At 40.2% G+C, this 23,079-nt stretch overlaps 1 protein-coding gene across 2 annotated transcripts in view; it reads right to left on the reverse strand.

The window, feature by feature from the left end:
- Nucleotides 1-7,667, reverse strand: part of nlgn3a (neuroligin 3a) — a 282,714-nt gene extending 275,047 nt beyond the window's left edge. For both annotated transcript variants that reach the window (XM_067456837.1, XM_067456836.1), the window contains exon 1: nt 7,370-7,667. The gene's annotated coding sequence lies outside the window, so the exon portion shown is untranslated. The remainder of the gene's footprint in view (nt 1-7,369) is intronic.
- Nucleotides 7,668-23,079: the final 15,412 nt, after the last annotated feature.

A 23,079-nucleotide genomic window follows, 5' to 3' on the forward strand; every position in this document is an offset into this window, starting at 1 on the left:
ATGGCTATCCATATTCTTCAAAATAAGAAACTTAAATAAGTTTAGAACAATATGAGGGTGAGTAAATGTTGACAAACTTTTATTGGGTGAACTATCCCTTTAAGTGAACGTAAAGAGTTGAGAAATAAACTGTATGCGTATCATTACATTTGATCCGTGCATTCGGTCTTAAAGAGACAGCAGCTCATAAATACCCACTGCTGTCTGTGTCATTAATGTTAATCAAAACACAAAACAACTTTAACAAAGATTTATCCCTTAAAATGTTTACAGAGAACACTATATTATTTAACATTTAAGACTAATTATTACATTTTATACCTACTGTATGTATATATTCCATGCCTGTATTTAGGGTATTTGTTCTTATTCTATTACTGACTGTCAACTTGTCTTTAATACTGTTTGAACTGTATTAGATAGGCTAGTCATTTTTAGCTTTAAGTAATAAATGGAAAGCATTTACATTAGATTAAATAAATAAATAAATAAATGTATACAGTCTGTCTATCCTCTTCATCTCCCGTTGTGCACTAATTTGCCTCTGAAATGACAATTACCATTTTAAGTGACACTTAAATTTCTGCCCTATACTCAATTGTTTCCTCTGTAACCTCACACTTTAGACGCACCTCACAACCAGCAATCATGCCAGGCGTTTGAACAAAAGCAGAACCTTCACATTTGTATAACACTACAAAATAGCTGATGCAAGGTCATTTGTCCTACTCTTTGGTAAATAGAACAGAAATAAGGAGCCTGGAATAAAGGCGTCCTTGTCCTTTTGGGAAGTGCAGTGCTTTAGTCTTCTTTATGAGAGTATAAGAGATCTTTTGAGGCAAGGTCAGAGGAATGCAGGCCGAGAACATTTAGATTCCATTCCTGTTGCTTTTTAGTGGCATCTCGCTTGCCAAGAGGCCGATACCAAGTGGATATGTAGGCTTATCTTCAACAGGACTTTTCCATTTTAGCCTTTAATCAAAACACACTCCTAGTAACTAGCTGGAAAATTTGTTTTGTTGCATCCAACCAATGCCTAAATCGTTCTCGGTGAAATAAGCTTGAACTGACCTGTCTGACTGACAGAAAATCTCAGGGGTTCTGTAGAGGACACAAGGAGACATTTTGAATGACGTGCGTGCAAGATTTACCGCTCGACATTAAATCTTTGCAATGGCTATTAAGCGTGTGCATGCGTGTGTGTGCTTTATACAAATGCATTCGCGTGCAAGTTAAACCACTATTGTGCCGAGTGCACACCAGCAGTGCTTTCAGATGGCAAGGGCAGCTCGCATCCCTCCCATTAAACTCAGCTCGGAATGAAAGCAAAGGGAATGTGGAAGTTGAAATGATCTGTAAAATCAAGCCTATTATCTTCTTCTGCTATTTACGCTGATGTGTATGCATCACTGCTGGGCTGGTGTGAAAAAGAGGAATGTGTCCATTTTAAAACAGTTTAAAAGCATATAGTTCGTGTAGGAGTGAAGATAAGAAACATTTGACTTAAAGGGATAGTTCACCCAAAAATGAAAATGTGATGTTTATCTGCTGACCCCCAGGGCATCCGAGATGTAGGTGTGTGAAGAAACAGCTCCTCTGAATGTAAACATTTACAAAAATACTGTTGTGTTTCTGTCAGAAAGTGATCGTTTCGTGTCTTAAGACATCAATGTTTCTCCACGAGCCACAGGGTTTAATATGGATTCGTATGCCTGTGTGTTTTTTACTCTCATAGAAATACACCCCATTAACACGCATTATACGAGCAACCGTTGTGTTAAAAAATCTTATTACACGGCTCTGTGAAATACTTGATTCTGATTGGTCAATCACTCATTCCAGCGGTATGTTATTTCCAGATAACACCCGCTCATCCGGGTACTACGAGTTATCTTGACCGGTTCTACTTCTGTGCTTAACGCTGGCGCCATCTTGTGGCTTAAACAGCCGTGGGTTACAATGGAAGACTTCAAGGCAGGTTTCCTTTATAAAGTTTTAATATAGATATTTTTCTTCCACAAACGCATCGATTGGAATCAGAAGGCTCTATTAACCCATCGGAGTCGTGTGGAGCACGTTATTTGACGGACAGCTGCATTTTTTATGGACTTCAAACACAACTACAACTACTGCTGGGATTAACGTTAGCCTGGACTTTTTAAATATAACTCTGATTGTATTTGTCTGACAGAAGAATGTCATAAACACCTATAATGACCTGAGGGTGAGTCAATCATAGGCTTGGTTTCATTTTTGGGTGAACTAACCCTTTCAGCATTCATTTTCAACATTTAGCAGCAATAGATAAAGGCTTAAAGCAGGTTGGATCTGTTTTTCTTCGCGGAAGCTTTGCTGAAGAGCTAATAAAATATTTAATCTCAAGACAATATTTTCTGATTTATTTGAGACTAGTAGCCGTGTAATAAGCAGGATAATGTCCACCCAACGGGTTGTTATCACAGAATAAACCCCTTCAGAGTGATGCTCCGCTTCGCTTCGGGGTCCTGATCACTCTGGCGGGGTTTATTCTGCGATAACAACCGGCTGGGTGGACATTATCCCTTACTATAATTTGTGTTCTCCTGAAGAACAAACACACCTACATCTCAGACGCCTTGGGGGTCAGCAGCTCAACATCAAATGTTCATTTTGGGGCGAACTATCCCTTTAACTTGAAGACCATATGTTTTGCAAGAGAAATGGGCAGCATATTTTCCATCAACATTTTGAACACACAATTGTCGGTTGCCTTTGTAGTGAAGATTATACTTCCCATGTTCAAGTAAGGCCCTAATAATAGTCTTCATGTTCTGTTATGCAAAAAAAAAAAAAAAATTCTTGTGGTTTTTGGGCCAAATGTGATATTTTCATGACTCACCCTTAAAGCTATCAAACAGAAGCCCTCAGTGTCTGTCTGGAACCGGGGAAAACTGCAAGATTGTTTTTTATCATCCCCGAACAGACTTTAACAAGATATTCAGTCAGTTCACATTCAGCAGGTAAACTGACACAGAAAACCACATCAGCTTGTGTTCAGTTCTCCAGCAGCTTCTGCAGTGTTTTGCGTTCAGACGCAGAGGCAGATGAATGACGGTCTTCTGAGTGACCTTCATCTGAGCGATGGCAACAGTCCAGTGTTTCTCAACCACAGAGGTCAGTAAAGGTAGAGGACTCGGGGAACAGATCACCTGATTTGATCTAACAGAGAGAGACGACGGCAGCGGGACTGATGTTATGGGGCCTTTCTTATTTTCTGTTTTCAACCGTCACATCAAAGCGTTCCCATCATCAAGTATATGGAAAATTGTAATAACAATAAAGACAGGAAAACCCAGCAGCTAGCAATGAATTGTTGCAGTATAGCTTATTCAAGATGTATTGAAGCTAAATCTCTTTGATCCTTTTACATCAAACTGTGGGAAAGGTGGGTGACAGTGATTTTGCCAAATGGGACATTTTCCTGGCAAATATCCCAAACGTAATCCCAACAAAAGCCATTAACAACCCATAAAAGATTCATGAGCATGTGAATGCTCAAATCCTACCAATAGCATAACATAAAAATTCAATTGTCGTTGATCCGGGAACATGTCCCAATCATAGTTGACCGCAAAAAGCATGTTTTGTCTAATATTCAAATTTCCGATGTCAAAGTACAAACAGACAATTTTATTGGCAGAGGCTATTTACGCCAACTCCACCCACTGACGTCTGATTGGGCCAGATCATTGGACCCTGAATTGTCAGCAGCCGAAATAGTTTAGAGGTAAACCATTTGAAGCAAATCGACCAAAGTTCAATTCCACCTTTCGCTGAACTCGCTCTACCCCATTTCCCCTTCACATATCAGATCAGAAAGGCATTTATTTTAAATAACAATGAAGAAAATATTTGAAAAGTGGGAATAAAGTGTTTTTAATAATGCAGTGTTTAGGGTTAGGGGTAGGGAGGGCTCTATTGTCCTAATAAGGAGGCATCCATTTAATAATTTTAATAAATATAATCATCTATTATTTTTGTATGTTTAATGTACAACAACACTGAGGTGCAAATAGTATGCATCTCCCACAATAAAGTATAAATTGCATCTAACTACTATTTACACTTATTGCAATGAAAACACTGCTATTCCTACAGCGTACAGAGAGTCTATCGCTATTTTCATAGCTGCTGCCGTACAAAAATATTGAAATATCTTTAAAATAGGATCAATGAAACTATATAAACAAACTGGATAATATATTAAAGGGATAGTTCACTCAAAAATGGAAATTCTGTCATCATTTACTCCCCCTCAAGTTGAAGTTCTTCAATTGACTTACTTACCTACTATGAAAAACATACAAACGAACTCAATGAGGTCCAACAGCTGTCTGGTTGGCGACATGTTTTTCTTTCTTTTGAGTTCAACAGAGGAAAGAAACTCTTACAGGTTTGGAACAACATGAGGGTGGGTTTTGGGTAAACTATCAACTTTTTTTAAAAGAGAATACCTCTTATATCATATGCGTTTTTCTTTTATTGTGCATTTGTCTAGTTTAAAGCATGCTTGGATCTTTTTTTTACAAGATAAAAAACTATGCACAATTATTCGACATCCCTTAATCGTACCTAATACCTAAACTTACCAACTACTTCACTAACTATTAATAAACAGAGTTTAATGAGGCAGAAGCCGTGGTTAATAGTGAATATGTGTCACAATGGTTTTAAACTGATAATGAAATATGAAAATAATGAATAACAAGGGTAACACTTTACTTTAGGGTTCAACACTATTAAGTTGTTTATTAGCATGCACATTACTAGGATCACTGCAAAAAAATGCATTTCTTACGTATTATTTTTGTCTTGTTTCTAGTCTAAATATCTAAAAATTCTTACATTAAGAAACATTTACTAGACAAGCAAAAGTAATTGTCTTATTTTGGGAAAAATAACTCAAAATTAAGAGAGTTTTTGCTTAAAATAAGATAAATAATCTCCCAGTGGGGTAAGTAAAAAAATGTTGTTTTAAGATTATTTTACTTACCCCACTGGCAGATTATTTATCTTATTTTAAGCAAAAACTCTCTTAATTTTGAGTTATTTTTCCCAAAACAAGACAATTACTTTTGCTTGTCTAGTAAATGTTTCTTAAAGCTGCAGTCTGTAACTTTTTGCGCTCTAGTGGTTAATAAACAGAACTGCATGCGTCTTGCGGAAGAACATTGCAGCCGGATCTACTTCTCTCTGTTTCTGTCTATGGCGGATCACGCAGGGACTGTGCTCCTCCGCAGCGGTACCAGTCTGGCCTGAAATAGTCCCAATATAAACACTTACTATAAGTGTACCATAATGATTCAGGGTAAGACAAAAACACAGTTTGGAAAATGGATTCATGCTGTACATGCTCATTATATAATTTTCGTAAATCTTGAACACAAAAAAAGTTACGGACACCAGCTTTAATGTAAGAATTTTTATATATTTAGACTAGAAACAAGACAAAAATACTAAGTAAGAAAAGCATTTTTTTTCTGAGATATTGTCTGTTTATTAGCACTTATAAAGCACATATTAATGCCTTATTCTGCATGACTTTATTCTACATCCCTTAATCCGACCCAACACCCAAATGCTACAAACTATTAATACACAGTAAATTAGGAGATTATTGAGGCAAGTCATAGTTAAAAGTGAATATGTGTTCCCCATACTAAAGTGTTACCAAAACAGAGCTTAAAGTAAGAAATAAATAAAGTTGATTTATCTGGCCTGTATGAAAAAGAAGAGCATATTTCTAACAACTTGTTTCCTTAACATTAAAGCAGACCTCACAAAGCGCTCACAACTCGGATGTGTCATTCAGAACGGATTTAAATCTGCAGCTACTTCACACACACCAGTCTACGAGGCCAAAATACCAATAAAGACATTGGGAGAGGAAGGAAATTCAAAAGCAGGAGCGTGCATAATCCGTCAAGACACTAAATGCCAGAGCACATAAACAGGTCCTCTGCGTAAAAACACAGGATAAACTAGCGTGAATGGCAGGGCTACGGAATTAGGCTTTCTTTGGAGATACCATCCACTTCCAGGCTCACTTCTACCAATCACAATCACTTAAACTCTAAAACTGAGGGTATTGTCTCACCACGAAATAAGCCGAAGCCAAACCCGACTCTAACCCGAGCTGAAATATGCTCTTCACTGATAGGGAATGGCAACAGCAAACCCTTTTAATGCGTCGCCTTTACGGACAATTGCTTATTCACCAAATCACCATGACAACTCCAAGGCTCTCTCTCTTTCTCTCTCTCTCTGTGTGTGTGTGTGTGTGTGTGTGTGTGTGTGTGTGTGTGTGTGTGTGTGTGTGTGTGTGTGTGTGTGTGTGTGTGTGTGTGTGTGTGTGCAATTCATCTCCTAAGTCTTTTAAACCACAGTTTGACAGTCTTAAACGGTAAACTTGCCAATCAGGCCCGTTTTAATTGAAAGTATGAGTGGCACTAACGCCAGCCGGTTTAACATGTCTGTATTTATTAGTGCAGTATATCTGTTCATATGAAGGAACCAAACCTTAAGCATTTGTTGAATGTGTGTAACAGCTAGTGAATGTGACACGCTTAAACCTATTTCAACTAGCCTTTCTATACATACAGAGCTCATATCAGTTAAGGCTCATGGCATATCTGTACTTATTTGTAGCACAGCAGGACCATTTGACATTAAATAAAAAAAGCAACCTAAAGGAAATGGTTACCAGTTCCAATCCCAAGTCCATTCCCTTATATTGAAAAATAAATAAAAAGGCGTGTGCACATATTGCATGTAACACTTCTAAAAACACAGGATCTTATTTCTATTCAATATGTCCACAATAATTGTGACAACTGTAAAATATCGACATTCAATCCACGCGTAAAATGAAGACGCGACGCAACTCTTCAAATCAACGCAGCCGTCCAGAGCTCCAGCGCGCGACGCGTCTTTCGAGGTTGCGGATGGGATCCCAAGTAGACCAATCAAATACTTTTTTCTTTATTTGGCGAGCGCCGGAACGCGACGCGACGCAACTAGAACGCCGCGCGTTTTTGGGGGGGCGTTCTAGTTTTGTCGCGTCGCGCGCTTGCAGTGCAGATGGGGTGTAACAAGTGCAAGAGATCCTCATCCTCACCTCCTGTTACTTTTACCAGCATCGCAGTCTGCCTAGTTCAGCTATTCCCCATCAGAGCCGCGCATCTCCGCGCCACAGACACAAGCGACACTCAACTTCACCGAATTGTTAAGTGACCATCCTGACACAAGAGATCTTGCGATTGGACGCACAGCGATATGGTGACCAATAACTTATCCTCATAAACAACCATCATCCTCACACACAACTCACCTGCTTTGGTGAAATATCAAATCCCCCATTCCTGGTATTCCCGTTCCCTCAAAAAAAGCCTTGACGCGTGTGTGTTAACGGTAATCCGTTGCAGGTGCGTTAAGATTTCCTCCCGCTGCGCTTCACGCATTTCGTGTGACCTTTTCCAGCGAACGCATCCTTCATCCTTTACACTCCAGTCACATTCTCGTGTTTTTCCTGCGTGTATGATCCTGATGCTCTGGTCCTTGCGTGTTCGTGAGCTCCCCACACGAGCTTCACGAGTGCGCGCTGCGCGGACACGCTTGAGTGTTCGGGAACGCAAGCACAGGCGCGGGGTTACTAGGAAACCAAGAGCGCGCGCGCGCGAGCACACACACACACACACACACACACACACACACACACACACACACACACACAAGCCGCGCGCAGGAGAGAAGAGAGGGGGTGTGTGCGTGTGTGTGAGTAACCCCGCTTTCCAGGACATCTATACAGAGCGTTTTGCTATTGAATTATGTGGATTGCATTTCCACAATATAAAACCAATAAGGCAATATAAAAAACAGAATCGCAGAATAACACAAGCACTAAAGCGATCTCTGCGGGACTAATTGATGTGTGCTTTATAGGGGAGCCCGGGGCCAGCTGTAACACTTCACAGGAGACGGGCTCGTGGTTTCTTTTGGAAAGCCAATTTCTAAATAAACCAGTTCTTATAGTGTGTGTGTGTGTGTGTGTGTGTGTGTGTGTGTGTGTGCCCTTGTTTATATTTCATTGTGGGGACCAAATGTCCCCGTAAGGGTAGTAAAAACTAGATCACCTACATTGTGGGGACCAGCCAGCGGTCCCCACTTTTCAAAAGGCTTATAAATCATACAGTTTTTGTTTTGTTTTTTGAGTTTTTTGAAAATGTAAAAGTGCAGAATGTTTCCTGTGATGGGTAGGTTTAGGGGCAGGGGCAGTGTAAGGGGATAGAAAATACGGTTTGTACAGTATAAAAACCATTATGCCTATGGAGAGTCCCCACAAAGATAGTGAACCAGACGTGTGTGTGTGTGTGTGTGTGTGTGTGTGTGTGTGTGTGGTTGGGGTGGCAAACTGAGTGTAATCAAGCCAAACTGCAGTAGAAATTATAATTCATGTACTAAAAAATATGTAAAACCAATGTGACAACTTGCCCAGTTTTTATTTATAATGCACTTGAACAAAAACCCCAGTTATATAGACACCTCACAGCAGAAATGGGTCATCTGGGAACACATATTCACTTTGAACTGCAACTTTTTCCTCAATAAACCTTGCTTATTAATAGTTTCTGTAGCATTTAAGTTTCGGTATTGGGAAGGATTAAGGGATGTAGAATATGCTCATGGAGAATAAAATGTGCTTTATAAGTGCTAATAAACAGCCAATCATAGTAATATGCATGCTAATAAGCAACTTAATAGTGATAATTGAACCATAAAATAAGGTGTTACCATTCATCCCTGATATTAGGTGCCTTTTGGCTGTCATAAAATGTAGAAAAGTAAACTCTTGTGAACTTAATAAAGATTCAAACGGCCATGAATCAGTGAATCGATCAATGATTCGGATCGCGTGCCAAACTGCTGAAATCACGTGACACTGGTGATCCGATTCACTGATTCATAAGCATTTGAATCTTTATTAGAGGATTGAACACAAAACCAGAAGAGAAGACAATGCTGAATAAAGTCGTAGTTTTTGTTATTTTTGGACCCAAATGTATTTTCGCTGCTTCAAGAGACTCTAGTTAACCCACTGATGTCTCATATGGACTACTGTGATGATGTTTTTATTCCCTTTCTGGACATGGACAGTATAGTGTGCATAAACTTGCATACGCTCTCGGACTAAATATAAAATATCTTAAACTGTGTGTGAAGATGAACAGAGGTCTTACGGGTGTGGAGCGACATTAGGGTGAGGAGTTAATGACAGACATTTCATTTTTGGGTGAACTAACCCTTTAAGAGAGAATCATTACTGATATGGAAGAAATCATGTATAATCAGTGTTGTATTTATCATTAAAATGGTCTACACAGGCCTGGGAATATTGGAAATGTTTTAAAAAAAGTTTTTTATCAACTTCAATATGCTGTTATTTATGACTAAGCCAGGTTTACACCTGATATTGTTCGACATTTTATGATCTTTTCTGGAGAAACAACCCCCCACCCCCCCACCCCCAAATATGACCTAAATATAAACAAGAGGAACAAAGAAAAATGACTATTCTGACATATAGGCTTTTTCTGTATCTATTCAGGAGAATGCAGTTATTTGTCATTTCACTCGTGTTCTGTATTTACTCCAATGTGAATGTTTGCTGTATTTGTATTGTGTATAATTCCGGAGGGAGCGTTCTAGAATTCTCATTGCCTAGTTTCCCCACGAACGAAGCCAAGGCCTGCTCTGATTGGTCGGATGCAGCCAGGTGATCAGCGTTAGAATTCCGAGCAGTCGTCGTGGACTCTGTGACTGGGCAACGGCAGCCGTTTGGATCTGAATGGCTGCTGTTTCCCGGATAAAACAGTAATTTAATCACTGAATGAGAATGCTCGCGCGGGCCATGTGTGCAAACACAATTGCTCAAGGGAATGGAGATTGAGAATTCTCAGCGTGTGAGCTTTAATCGGCAAAGCGGAGCATTTCCGGCCTTTATGTTTCGCTCCGAAATGACTGAAGCCACTTATGGTGTGTGTTTGTTGCCGTGCCTCACTTCGCAAGTCAATCATCAGAGAGCTATTATGTTTATTTCTGCATATTTTGTTGTTATTTGTGCTCTACTTTAGTGCCTCGTGTGATTTCAAGCCTTCTGTCTCTATGAGGCTCTGCGGGGGTTTAAAATCAAGGTGTGCCAAAGGTGACGCCAAGGGATTTTCCTCTTTCAAAAGCCGCACAAAGCGACAATAAAGCGGTTCATTACAGCGCGCACATCCCAATGAAGCAGTGTTTTACTCAGGAGCGCGCGGCGCAAAACACAACCGGATCCTCAGCTCTCTCTTCTTCTAAAAAGAGGAATTAGAGCATTGGATCCCTGGTGCTTTTCTTCCTTCTCCCCCTTTCCGAGTATGTTTAATGACAGCTGGGAATTCGCTTCGACCCAGCCCCTTTACAGAGAGAGCTAATTAGCAGGTTTCCTCCTGTCTGTGGTGCCACCAGATGGATTCCCAGAATGCATCCTGCCAATGTCAGCGAGCTGGGCTTCGCAGGTGCATCCAGTGGACTGGGACTGCCTCGAAATGAACTTCTGCGCTGCCCAGCAGAATACAGCCAACGATTTCTGTATGTTGCCCAATCCTGAACTGTCAGGTCAGAGATTTATTTCACAGCTAATCATTGTTTTACAAGCAATTAGAGGAGGGTGTAAAGTAAATGCGGATCGATGCATATTTAATGAACGTCTAATAGTCTTGGAAGCAGATCTCAGAGGTGTCAGAGATCACGATTTGTCGGCCTTTTCTAAACCCATCCCTCACACCCCGTCGTTTAAGAAATGCTCGATTAAACAATGACATGGTTTTAAAATAAGCTCAGCCATTTCAAACATAATTTTTTTAAGTTATACGAGATTCAACTCATTTTTTAAAGTCACTTTTATGCAATATAAAGTTAAATTACTTACACAGTGAAGTAGATTGGGATTTTTTTAAAACATTTTTTTAACCGCAAGATGATATTAGGCCAAGGTTGAATTTTGTCCAATGATGGTTTATCCTTCTCTAAATACACGACCTGTCAAACGGTTGGAATGATTCTGATGTTTTATGTTTTTTGGAAGAAGTGTCTTCTGCTCACCAAGGCTGCATTTATTAAAACAAAACAGTAAAATAATAAACTCTTGGAAAACACTTGTGGAAACATTATCAACTATAATCGTTAGCTTCTTCGTACGCAAATCTACTTCCGGCAGAAGAGTGACCTCTGACCCAATGCATAAAGAGTGACCTCTGACCTGACACATGATGAGTGACCTCTGACCCAATGCATAAAGAGTGACCTCTGACCTGACACATGATGAGTGACCTCTGACCCAATGCATGAAGAGTGGCCTCTGACCCGAGACATGATGAGTGAACTCTGACCCAATGCATGAAGAGTGACCTCTGACCTGACACATGATGAGTGACCTCTGACCCAATGCATGAAGAGTGACTTCTGACCCGACATATGATGAGTGACCTCTGACCCAATGCATGAAGAGTGGCCTCTGACCCGAGACATGATGAGTGAACTCTGACCCAATGCATGAAGAGTGACCTCTGACCTGACACATGATGAGTGACCTCTAACCCAATGCATGAAGAGTGACTTCTGACCCGACATATGATGAGTGACCTCTGACCCGACACATGATGAGTGACCTCTGACCTGACACATGATGAGTGACCTCTGACCCAATGCATAAAGAGTGACCTCTGACCTGACACATGATGAGTGACCTCTGGCCCAATGCATGAAGAGTGACCTCTGACCCAATGCATGAAGAGTGACCTCTGACCTGACACATGATGACTGACCTCTGGCCCAATGCATGAAGAGTGACCTCTGACCCGAGACATGATGAGTGAACTCTGGCCCAATGCATGAAGAGTGACCTCTGACCTGACACATGATGAGTGACCTCTAACCCAATGCATGAAGAGTGACTTCTAACCCGACATATGATGAGTGACCTCTGACCCGACACATGATGAGTGACCTCTGACCCAATGCATGAAGAGTGACCTCTGACCCGAGACATGATGAGTGAACTCTGGCCCAATGCATGAAGAGTGACCTCTGACCTGACACATGGAGAGTTGGATCAGAAATCACTCATCATGTGTCGGGTCAGAGGTCACTCATCATGTGTCGGGCCTGATGTCAGTCATCATGTGTTGGGTCAGAGGTCACTCTTCCTGCGTCGGGTAAGAGGTCACTCATCATGTGTCAGGTCAGAGGTCACTCCATGCTTCAGGTCAGAGGTCACACTTCATGCATCGGTTCAGAAGTCACTATTCATGTGTCAGGCTAGAGGTCACTCTTCATGTGTCATGTCAGAGGTCACCCGTAATGTGTCAGGTCAGAGGTCACTCTTAATGCGTCGGGTCAGAGGTCACTTCAGAATGTCATATACTATCCCTTTAAAAGTATGATATCATTTAAAGTATTTTTAACTCATTCTCAGGGTCCCTCATCGTTTGGCTACAGACATGAACCAACAACCATTGCATGGAAATAATGTCACGTCATTTAATATACAATGTTTTGTTTATTTTTTTAAACATAAACACAATCGTGGTGGTGAGAATGGCATGCACAGACAGACACCACTCACACTTTTCTTCATATACAACAATCTAGTTTGTAATAAATGATATATACTCAGAAGGATTTCTCTGGGCGACCAGAAATGGCTAAGTGCAGAAAGACCAGCCTCCTCAGAAAAATGCAACGCACACTTCTGCGGAGAGCAGGCTGTCGCTTTCATCCAGAGAATTGAGCATTTAGTGCTGTTTTGAAGGTTAATGTACAGAGCCAGGCATGCAAAGTCACTGCAGCACAACGGGACGTGCGAAGGACTCCAGAGTGACCGGGGCGGCGCACACACGAGCTCAACTCGGATCAAATCATCTGCCAAATGGATAAATGTGGAGAGAAATAAAGCGATGATTGTTTGTGAAGTAGTATTCATGCAACACTTTGCTTTAGTCAGTATATCATATCATCTTATGTTATTATGTCATTATTTTTTAAATATAAGCACAAATGTAGTTCCAGATAGGTTTGACGGTAAGATTTTCTTGATGAAGATAAACAAATATAAATCCATCACTCTTAATGGTAGCACTGATTTAATTGCCTGGGTATTCACACAAACTATTAAGAACAGCTATGGGATATATTTTCCCATACGCTGCATAAAAGGAAAGCAAAACTTCCTTTTGCTGAAACAAGACTATTATAGGCAGTATAATAACTCCCAAGTGCCTGAGAAGGAAAACAAAAGATATGGCAAAGTAGCGTTTTATGACAGACTAATTGTAAAATATTTTTTTGCATGAATAATTTGTCATTTCTATGAGGTGTCCAGAACAACATACTAAAAGTCCTTAGAAATCCTAGTTGAGGAAATATGTTAATATCTCATCAATCCAAGATGTGTGTCAATAAGGCCAGACAACAATACATCCCAACGGGGAAACGTTTAGGGTTTGATTAGCTCTAAAACCAGGAAACATGAAAACTGCTTCCATTAAAGGTATAATTCACCTAGGAATGCAATGTTTTCTGTGCAAATGCATTTTGTAAAATATAATTTATTCCCGTGATTGAATTTCAGCATAATTTCTCCAGTCTTCAGTGTCACGATCATTCAGAAATCATTCTAATACGATGATTTGATGAAACATTTCTGATTATTATCAATGTTGAATACAGATGCGCTTTTGATTCTCTGATAAACAAAGAGTTTAAAAGAACAGCATTTATTAGAAATAAAATCTTTTGTACATTATAAATGATTTTTACTTCACTGTTTGCTAAATTTAATTTGTCCTTGATGTCCTTGTGTCTGGAATAAAAGTATTAAAATAATATTATTAACCCCATACACGATATTGTATGCACTAAATTTGAGAGTTCAATTTTAAAATTCCTTGATTGCTTTTGTCCCATGTCGATTGGAAGTGGCACATTCCACAGACAAGAATCAATGAACTGCAGTTTTAGTTCTCTAAGGCTGCACAATATTTTAAAAGCATTTTAAAGAAGCATAATGCAGCATAGTGTTATTTTGTAATCACAAACGCTGCAATTCAATCTAATAAATACACTATATTGCCAAAAGTATTGGGACAGTATTGGAATCCTCCAATCACTGAGTTCAGGTGTTCAATCTCTTCATGGCCACAGGTGTATAACTCCAGCTCTCGGCCTGCAGACGCTTCTACACACATTAGTGTAAGAATGGGTCGCTCTCAGGAGCTCAGTGAACTCAAGCGTGGGGCCGTGATAGGTTGACACCTGTGCAATAAGTCCATTCCTGACATTTCCTCACTACTAGATATTCCACGCTCAACTGTTAGTGGGATTAGAACAAAGTGGAAGCCATTGGGAACAGCAGCAACTCAGCCACGAAGTGATAGGCCACGTAAAATCACAGAGCGGGGTCAGCGCATGCTGAGGGTCACAGTGCGCAGATGTCACAAACTTTCTGTCAGCTCCAGATCTCCTCACGTGTCCTTCAGATGAGCTCAAGAACAGTGCAGAGAGCATCATGGTATGGGTTTCCATGGCCGAGCAGCTCATCCAAGCCTTACATCACCAAGAGCAATGCAGAGCGGAGCAAAGGAGTGGAGTAAAGCAGCCGCCACTGGACTCTAGAGCAGTGAGACGTGTTCTCTGAGCGACCAATCACGCTTCTCTGTCTGGTGATCCGATGGATGAATCTGAATTTGGCAGTTGTCAGGAGAATGGTTCTTGCCTGACTGGCCCCTTCCTGTCCCAGCATGACTGCGCTCCAGTGCTCAAAGCGTCGGTCCATAAAGACATGGATGAGGAGTTTGGTGTGGAGGAACTTGACTGGCCTGCACAGAGTCCTGAGCTCAACCCGATAGAACAGCTTTGGGATGAATTAGAGCGGATACTGAGAGCCAGGCCTTCTCGTCCAACATCAGTGCCTGACCTCACTCACACATGAGCTTCTAGAAGAATGGGCAAAAATCCCCATAAACACACTCCTAAACCTTGAGGAAAGCCTTCCCAGAAGAGCTGAAGCTGTTAGAGCTGCAAAGGGTGGGCCGACTCCATATTAAACCCTACGGATTAACAATGGGATGTCATTAAAAGGTTAGTTCACCCAAAAATGAAAATTCTGTCATTAATTACTTACCCTAATGTCATTCAACGTTAGGAGGCCAGCCGTCAGACCTCCGTTCATCTTCACACACAGATGAAGATATTAGTGCTGAAATCCGATGGCTCAGAAAGGCCTTCATTGACACCAATGTCATTTCCTCTCTCAAGACCCATAAAGGCACTAAAGACGTCGATACAAAGCCCATCTCACTACAGCGGCTCTACAATCATTTATGAAGCGACGAGAATAGTTTTTGTGTGCAAAAATAAATAAAAATAACGACTTGTGTAGTGATGGCTGATTTCAAAACAAGTTATTTCGGGGTTTTTTTGGGTTTTTTTGTGCACAAAACTATTCTCATGGCTTCATAAAATGATTGTAGAAACGTCTCGAAACTTGTGGCAATATAGTGTATATGCGCTGCAGGTTTTAGAGTGAAGTGCGACACTTTCTTTATTTGCATGCATGCTGATTACTTCCAGCGTCTCAGAGCATCCTCCTTCTGCTCCTCATGTGTTTTTAATAATGTGCATTTGTAAACGCATATAAAGGCTGACGACCTTTGTGTTTCATAGCGCAGTGTTGCACTGTTATCATTTACATGCGTGGAGCGTCTCAGCAGCTTGGTTAACAAATTAAATATCTCTGCATATGCTGTGAGTTTGGGTTGCTTATAATCCACATCTGGGAACACAACACGCCATTTCACCAGATTTGTAACATAAATCATTTATAAACCTACAACAACACAGGAGAATACATCAATATGTTCCTAAATATGCACACTGTTATTCACTGTGCTTTTCAAAATAAAACCCTCGCTTTGAGTTTGCATGTTTTGATGTCCACAAGATCCTGTTCAAATGGCTGTAGCATTTCTATTATAAATAAGGGGCCATTTGAATTAAATGTTGATTAGTGAATATTAAACAATTCAGAGGCTGCATCCTTTGAAGGCTGATTGCATCACATTCGAAGGCTCTATTAAATGCGGCCTCAAACTGCGTCCTTCGTTTCACGGGCAATGAAGGACACAACGATGGATCCTTTGTGGCCTTGTCTACCCCAGGATTGATGGCGCACTGGTGATGAATGGATTACACTTTTAAATGTAAGTATCGGGTTTCAACGTGAATATCTAATTATACAAATGTAAAAATAATTTAAAAAATCAATGTTTGATCAGTGTAACAACAACAATCACCAGCGCCCTCTGCAGGCATCTGTTAAAACATACAATATACATAAGCAGATTATTATTATATTATGTATGTTACATTATATATTTTATCCTCTCCACATCAGTGTTTAAAAAAAAGTTGCCATCCGCTGCCAGTGTTTTTGATCCTTTTCACAAAAGTTTCATGCTCCTCAGAATATTTTGATGTATGAATGTCTGAACAGAGCCTCTGCTTTTAAAATACAAAACAGTTTTATTCTTTCTTCATACATTTTATTTTTTAGCAACACTTGAATGTGGATAAGTTTAAAAAAAAAGCAACATTTTGAGCAAAAAGCTGAGAAAATCCCATTTTTGTCAAATGATTTTTTGGGGATCAGATTCATAAAGATGATGAAAACACAGATGGAGAAGACCGAGTCCATCAACGCCCCAAAGCTTCACAGTCCTATCGCTCGTGGGTCAACATTTCATTCAGCAACATTAGGCAGTTTTGATTGATATGCTGTTTAATGTTGGTTAAAGCGTTATTTTATATATATATATATATATATATATATATATATATATATATATATATATATATATATATATATATGATTACATATGATATTGCTTGATTCTGCTTCTTCTTCACATGTGTTTTGATCAGGAGATTTTGATACTTTGATCCAATTATTATTGCCACAATGTAATTATGTATGTATTTTAAGTCATTTTAAAGGCTATTGACTATTTTTAATTAGCACAACAAATTTTTTTTTTGTATTAATCATCAAAAATGATTGACCGATTACTGAATTACTAAAATAATAATCAGTGAAAGCCCTATGTACTATAAGGGTTTTTATTTTCCCTGTCTCAGTTTGGAATATTTACTCATGGAGTGTTTGAGACTGTGTGTTTCTGGCACCATCAGGGTTACTGTGCATATCGTGCAGCTCCAGAGTGATTGACAGTGTCACATACAGTAGCATTTATGGCTCAGATGATTGGTTCAGAAAGAAGTTGCACACTTCTGGGTGGTCCGCGCCAGCTGAGCAGCTACTGTTGAGATGAATATGAATTGAGATGAACAGAGAGTGTTATCGACCCCCTTGGTGCGCATGTCTTGCAACCAAACAAAGTCACATTTGGATATGTGGAAGTTTGAATGTCCTGTGGTGCCACCAGATGGATTTCCAGAATGCAACTTCCAATGTCACTGAACAGGGTGTGATACGTTTTCAAACTATTTCTTTAAGTTGGAGATTTGTTACCAGTAGAGGAGAGCAGGGATGGTTTTAACAATTTTGACATTTCTTTTTGCATCTTAGAGTTCTTTTAAGTCAGTGTGTTCAAAATGTGATTCAAACTCTTTATAAGTGTCCGCTATTAAATGTCATAGCTGTCATCATTGCAGCACAAACAGAACATGTGTGGTTTTGATTCAAACACAAAGAGTGAATGTTACAATTCACCCCATAGTCTGGGTTAGTAGTAAAAGACCCAGCTCACTGTCAGAAAAAAGTACATTGCTGTTACTGGGGCGGTACCCTAAGGTACAAAACCAGAAAGGTACTAATACGCACTCTTAAAGTACTGATTTGTAACTTTTAAGGTACTAATATGTATCATTTAGGGGTGAGTAAGGTACAAAGATGTACCTTTTCACTTTTATACCTTAGGGTACAACCCCAGTGACAGCCTTTTTCTGAGAGTGTGGGGTGAGATGTAACATTATGAAATAAGGATTATGACAAAGAAAAAATAAAACAAAAAGTTTTGAAAATGTTTTATTCAATGCAGGCTTTTTAACATAATTGATGTGTGTGCATGTGTGTAACAAAAAATAAATAAAATATGCAAATGCCCGTTTTGCTCACTTGCCATGCTCAGTGCTCACATGCTCAAAATGTGCAAATGCTCATGTTATGTCCCCCAATTTGTCTTTCCCTTCCAAGACCTAGGCTGTCCAATCCTGGAGGTCCTGGAGGACCACCATCCTGCAGAGTTCAGCTACAACCATTAACTACACCTCTGAACCAGCGAATCAAGGTCTACTAGGCATTCTAGACACTTCCAGGCCGGCGTGCTGAGGCAAATTGGAGGACTGCAGGACAGTGACCCTCCAGGACTGAGTTTGGACACCCCTGACATACTGAAAATATATATAAAATACAACTAAATATGTACTTGGGGTATGCTGTAAATGTTTAATTTATGTTACAACTAACCCAGTGTGTATTTTACCCTTAAAAATAAAGGGGAAATCTATTACCATTTTAGTCTTTATTGTGAATGTGATTATAAACGCTTTCGTGTTGTGCTGCTATGTTTGCCAGTGATTCTATATTTTTCTGGGACCGGGAAATGACTGAAATGGTTAAAAGGCCCTATTTTAACGATCTGAAACGCAAGTGTCAAAGCGCGAAGCGCAAGTAACTTTGTGGGCGGGTCTCGGGGCTGTTGCTATTTTCCCGGCGGGATAAATGGCTCTTGCGCCCGGCGCAAATCTAAAATGGGTTGGTCTGAAGTAGCTTCATTATTCATAGGTGTGGTTTGGGCGTAACGTGAATAAACCAATCAGAGCGTCATCCAACATTCCCTTTAAAAGCAGCGGCGCTGTATGCTATTATTATGGCATATTTACCAGGCGCACGCCAGGAGCGGTTCATAGCCGAGGAGACGGATGTTCTTGAAGAGCAGTGAAAGACAGAGAAGTTGTGTTGTATGGGGACGGGAGAAACCCACCCAAAATAGCGTCGGTTAAACAGGCGTGGGAGGAAATAGCCACAATTGTTTTGAATAATTTGTAAGCTAGATTTATGCCTATTTTTTCACATCTTCGTGGCACACCACAATGATTTCTGTCATCTCATGTGTTAATATTTTTTTAGTGTAACAATTTATGATTTGCAAAAATAACTGTTTCATCTGTGTAGATTACATGAGCAAAGTGTATGCGCGTTGTGCTCGCTATACATTATGGTCAAGCATGCGCCCTTAAAATAGCATAATGAACAACGCGCAACGCGCAAAATAGGAATGACACATGCGTCGGTGTACAAAGTCAATTACGCTGGGTGCAAGATAGGGCCCATAGTGTTAAAATAACTTTTTCCCAAGATGCTCAAAAGTATGAACCTGGCGTCCTCCATTCTTTCCGACAACAAAGCACCTGAACACAACAAGCTCAAAATCACGACTTCTGAAGTGGGAAGTAGGAAACTTCCGATAGCACGTGAAGGCGGCATGAGCGCTCTCTTCTCACCATCATTAGTAGACACGCACCTTACTGCTGATTGGCCACAAGTTTGTTTTGGTACTCGGCCGAGAAGCTTTTCTAAAGCATTGAAATAACTCTTACCCCACATTTAACCTGTGTTACAACAATCCCCATCTCCCCTACCAAAAGCTGTCAATATATTGTGACTCAGACATACTGCACAGCAAATAATTCCACTGAGAGTTTGTCTTTTCTACTAAAGGTTCACTCTGATCAATCTTTTAATAGCCCATCGTATTTTTCTGTTTGGAGAATGAGGTCATTGTTATGGAGAGCATAGAGGTTTTTGTGCAAGGTGAAGCGTGGACTGTTGGGAGGCATCGAGGGGTTAGGAGAAAATACAGCTTCTAGAAACACATCAAAGAAGCCACTGAATGAATTATTAATTACACTGGGAGAAACATTTTCAAAGTCAGAAAGTAACAAACAAAGGTGTGGTAGCAAGAAACAGGAAATGAGAAAATATGCCAAACAGATGCTCATCATAATGATGCAAGGACCAAAAGAGCTCAAAAACCTTCAAGATCATTTAAATAATTTTCCTGTTCCAAATGTAAGCCATTATTTAATGCACATCCAGTTGTGACCCATATAATGAGATGAGAAGATTCCAAGAATATGATTCGCAGTCTGTCAATCTGTTCAGAGAGTCTGCGTGTATACATTTATCACCATCAGAACCAAAGCTCACAGCAGCGAGGGCGATATTCAGCTTTATTTCTCCAGCGTCCCCAGGAACAGAAGCTCCAGACTCTCCCACCTGCAAAGCCTCCATCTGCTCCCTTTGTCAAAGAGCAGCAGAACGAGAGAGGCAGGAACCGTTAACACAACACTGGCTTTTCTGCGCTCACCACCGGCCCGCGGGCCGACTGTTGCAGAAGCGGTTTATTGTGGGTGCCAGTGGTTTCTACTCATATTTTCAATGCATCAAGATGCATGCGTGTTTTCAACCAAGGAGGATGGTATACACTCATTGGCTCAAATCTTCATGCTATCATTTTAGAGAATTCTGGGCTTGCAAATCTGCCACAACAGTTGAGTTGTAGAGGTTTCTTTACGGTCCATTGTACGGTGACCAGAAGGGGACATGTTCGGTTCACTTAGTTTTGACGTGGCAACATGATGTCACGATTAGTTATGTCCACAAGATAGTAGTCAGGTGCTATATTATACTTATAAATGGTGGCAGATATTATTTGCACATCAGTGTTGTTGTATGTAATAATAACAGAGTATATAGTTATATTTATCAAAATTATTAAATGAATGCTGCCTTATTGGGACAATAAATCCCTCCCTTCCCCTACACCTACCCCTACCTGATAAACATTTTATTATTAAACACACGTTAGACCCTTTATTTCCACTAATATTTTCTTAATATTTATTGAAATTTAATCTTTTTAATCTAATATGTGATGGGAAAACTGAATACTTTAGATCGAACATGGACCGATTTGTATCAAAACTGTGTAAATAGTTCGTTTAAATAGCCTCTGCCAACAAAAAGACACTCCGTGAGAAGAATAGGATCACTAGACAATGGATGTTTTTTTTTTAAGTTTTTTTTTTTACTTAATGTAACTGTACCTTAAATGTTGTTTGTCGATATATCTCACTAAGAAAAGTGTGTAAAAATAGGGCCCAATGTATAAAGCAAGGAATGCAAGTGCTGTGTGGGGTGTAGAGTTCGTATCCCGGTGCTCTTTGGGTCATGCCAAGGCACTCAAGATTTGAAGGAAAATATAAAAAGCCTTAATTCAATCATGGCTTAACCCAGCGTTTGGGTTGTTTTAATCCAGCGATTGGGTTGTTTTAATACAGCGAATTGGTTGTTTTAACCCACCGATTGGTTTGGTTTATTCCAGCGATTGGGTTGGTTTAACCCAGCGATTGGGTTGGTTTAATCCAGCGATTGGGTCGGTTTAATCCAGCGAACGGGTCGGTTTAATTCCAGCGATTGGGTCGGTTTAATCAAGCGATTGGGTCGGTTTAATCAAGCGATTGGATCGGTTTAATCAAGCGATTGGATCGGTTTAATCCAGCGATTGGATCGGTTTAACTCAGCGATTGGGTTGATTTAAACCAGCGATTGGGTCAGTTTAACCCAGCGATTGGGTTGGTTTAACCCAGCGATTGGGTTGATTTAAACCAGCGATTGGGTTGATTTAAACCAGCGATTGGCTTGATTTAAACCAGCGATTGGGTTGATTTAACCCAGCGATTGGGTTGATTTAAACCAGCGATTGGATCGGTTTAACCCAGCGATTGGGTTGATTTAAACCAGCGATTGGGTTGATTTAAACCAGCGATTGGATCGGTTTAACCCAGCGATTGGGTTGATTTAAACCAGCGATTGGGTTGGTTTAATCCAGCGATTGGGTTGATTTAAACCAGCGATTGGGTTGGTTTAATCCAGCGATTGGGTTGGTTTAACCCAGCGATTGGATTATTTTAGGCCAGCATTTGGGTTGTTTTAACACAGCAATTTGGTTGTTTTAAGCAAACATTTAACTCAACTGCTGGGTTAAAACAACCCAATTGCTAGATTTGTCCATTTTTAACCCAACTTTGGTTGTTTTTAACCCAGCATTTTTTAAAGTGTAACCCTCTTGCTTCTAAAGAGACTGCGACGTTTATAAGCTCACATCTATTCTACAAGATAAACACACGAAGACCGTGAACACCCAGCTCAGCTCTCATGACATCCTGCTTGATATGCAAATGCAAAAAAAATCATAGAACTGCATGAGAAAGCAATCTTACATGTAGCACAGAACCATGGACCAGAAGACCTGCAATATTGCATCCTTTCAGCTCTGAGCACACCTGAAGTCCTATCGGTATCTAATCTGCAGTCATTTCTCACTTATCTGTCAGAGCTGCTGGAAAACTTTCTGACAATAGAGGATCCAGCCCTTTGCGGTGCGGCTTCAGATGGCAGCAATAATGACAAAGCGAGGAGGACATCATTTTCTTCATCAAGTGATAAATAATGCATTGGAATCACATGAATAATTTTTCTCCCTAATGGATATTGCTTGCTCAGAAAGGATTTCTGGGTCCAGATTTAAAAAATTCAGTATGTGAAATGATGCATTACTATGTGACAAAGTGATTTTAGGAGGGAAAGGGAGAATGGTGCAAATGCATCAGGGAACATCTGCAGGAGTGCCTGCACACGGTGGCGGCTGCTGTCTGCGTGTGATTGGCTCGACAGCGCATGGACACGACATCACACTCTTCCCACATCTCATTTCATTCTTTGCAACAGCTAAATCTCTTATGCATCCAAATACATGGATGGCAACACATTTCCACTGATGCTTACAGTGATTTTGATGTAAGACATGCGGGAATCATGGTTGGTTCCCATCAAGCAGACTGAAATATGAATTGTAAAACGATTCA

This window comes from Pseudorasbora parva, chromosome 11, assembly GCF_024679245.1.
Source record: "Pseudorasbora parva isolate DD20220531a chromosome 11, ASM2467924v1, whole genome shotgun sequence".
NCBI lineage: Eukaryota > Metazoa > Chordata > Actinopteri > Cypriniformes > Gobionidae > Pseudorasbora > Pseudorasbora parva.